We start from the raw sequence: 2,500 nt of genomic DNA, 5'->3' as shown, positions 1-2,500 counted from the left end.
TCGGGAGATCGGGGAAGAGTTTTCTTTTCTGCATGAGCGTTCGAGTTCCCTGGAATCCTCTAGCAGGGAGATAGGGTTTGGAACGCGAAGAGCACCGCAGTTGCGGCGGTGTCCCGATCTTCCCCTCGGACCTTGAAAATCCGGGAGAGGGCCACGTGGAGGTGTCGCGCCGGTTCGTACCCATATCCGCAGCAGGTCTCCAAGGTGAAGAGCCTCTAGTCGATAGAATAATGTAGGTAAGGGAAGTCGGCAAATTGGATCCGTAACTTCGGGATAAGGATTGGCTCTGAGGATCGGGGCGTGTCGGGCTTGGTCGGGAAGTGGGTCAGCGCTAACGTGCCGGGCCTGGGCGAGGTGAGTGCCGTAGGGGTGCCGGTAAGTGCGGGCGTTTAGCGCGGGCGTGGTCTGCTCTCGCCGTTGGTTGGCCTCGTGCTGGCCGGCGGTGCAGGATGCGCGCGCCTGCGCGGCGTTCGCGCCCCGGTGCTTCAACCTGCGTGCAGGATCCGAGCTCGGTCCCGTGCCTTGGCCTCCCACGGATCTTCCTTGCTGCGAGGCCGCGTCCGCCTTAGCGTGCTCCTCCGGGGGCGCGCGGGTGCGCGGATTCTCTTCGGCCGCCATTCAACGATCAACTCAGAACTGGCACGGACTGGGGGAATCCGACTGTCTAATTAAAACAAAGCATTGCGATGGCCCTAGCGGGTGTTGACGCAATGTGATTTCTGCCCAGTGCTCTGAATGTCAACGTGAAGAAATTCGAGCAAGCGCGGGTAAACGGCGGGAGTAACTATGACTCCTGCGGTCTTCTCCCCTTCTCGTGGGCCCGCTGATTTTTGCAGAGTGGAAGACCGCACCAGGGGCTTGGGGGGGTTACCAGCCCCCCCTCGCATTATCCCTTTATAGTTGGGGGCAGCCGACAAGAAACAAGAGATGGTGGCCCTTCCGCTGAAGGTGCCACCCCAGCTACCCCAGCACCTATCCGGCCAACCGGCCGTAACGAAAATGCGATAGTTTGTGTAGCTCCCTTTGCTTGCAGTGAGTGCCACCGCACTTTTACCACGAAGAACGGTCTCGGGGTCCATCGCCGCCGCCAACACCCTGCGGCCGCCAACGCTGAGATCGTGACGGAGAGGCATCGCGCGAGGTGGACGGAGGAAGAAGTCCTGTCGCTCGCCAAGGCAGAGGCCGAACTGTTCCTGGAGAGGGACGCCCGGTTCTTCTTTGTAAATCAAGAACTTACCAGGATGTTCCCCGACCGAACGCTTGAGGCAATCAAGTGCCGACGGCGGCAAGCTGCCCACAAGCAGCTTGTCCGCCAATTCATGGAGGCACTTGAGATCGGTCGGGGTGAAGAGCCGGCGTCCCGCCGTGGAGCAGCGAGCTCGCTGCCTGACGCGGGCGAGGCCGCTGCGCCGCCCGTCGACGCAGCCGAGGACTTCGCGGCCGACACCACCGGGCCGCCGCCGGAGGGGCCGACTGACGCCGCCATCTGGGAGCATCTGGCGGGGCTACCTGCTTCCGCCCAGCGTTTCTCTGCCCTGGATCGAGTCATTGGTCTGGGGCGGGGCACGCCGCCCGATGTCATCCTGGGCATGCTCCCGGATGCCCTTGCGTCGGTCGGGTCCAGGGGGGAGAGGTCGATCACCAGGACACAGCGGCCGCGCCAACCATCCAAGCGGCCGCCTGCCGCCCCGCCGCTGCAGAAGCGCAAGCGGCGCCGCTGGGAATACGCGCGGACACAGGACGCCTTCCGTAGGTCGCGTGCGCGTTGCGTGCGCGGCTTGCTGGACGGCACCCTGCTGCAGCCGCCACCCGACATCCCCGGTCTGCTGGACTTCTGGGCGGACCTCTTCACGAAGAAGCCGATCTCCACCGCCGGCTTCATCCGTGACCGCCTTCTCCCGCACTCGGAGCCTGTCGCTCCTGAGTGCCTATGGGGGCCGGTCACACGTGAGGAGGTCGCTGCTGCCTTGCCGCCCAGGGGATCGGCAGCCGGGCCGGACGGCCTGACTCCAGCGGAGCTGCGGCGCCTGCCGCATGAAGTCCTGGTGAAACTCTTGAACCTCTTCCTCCTGGCCCGCGCCCTCCCCGAGCGTCTGCTTCGCGCCCGGACGTCACTTCTCCCCAAAACGGCTGCACCAACATCCCCCGCTGACTTTCGCCCCATTACGGTCTGCTCGGTGTTGGCGCGGACCTTTCACAAGGTTCTCGCGTCACGCCTGATGCGTGCATGTGCTGTGGACGAACGTCAGCGGGCATTCATCCCCCGGGATGGGATGTTGGAAAACACCTTCATCTTGGACACTGCTCTCACCGACGCAGTTCGCTCCTGTCGCTCTGTTTTTGTGGCATCGATCGACGTCTCTAAAGCGTTCGATTCGGTGGACCATGCCGCCCTCCGCCCCGTGCTGAGGGCTCATGGCCTGCCGGATTGCTTTATTGAGTACGTCGAAAGGTGTTACGAGGGTAGCACGACGGTGATAGCGGGCGGCGCCGACGTGGG

General features: G+C 63.7%; 1 pseudogene; it reads left to right on the top strand.

The window, feature by feature from the left end:
• The window catches only part of LOC124580737, a 7,790-nt pseudogene that overhangs the window by 2,084 nt on the left and 3,206 nt on the right, over positions 1-2,500 (top strand).

The sequence above is a fragment of the Schistocerca americana genome, unplaced genomic scaffold (genome assembly GCF_021461395.2).
Source record: "Schistocerca americana isolate TAMUIC-IGC-003095 unplaced genomic scaffold, iqSchAmer2.1 HiC_scaffold_350, whole genome shotgun sequence".
Classification (NCBI taxonomy): domain Eukaryota; kingdom Metazoa; phylum Arthropoda; class Insecta; order Orthoptera; family Acrididae; genus Schistocerca; species Schistocerca americana.
The sequence above is the reverse complement of the archived record's forward strand: the minus strand, read 5'-3'. Positions and strand labels throughout refer to the sequence as shown.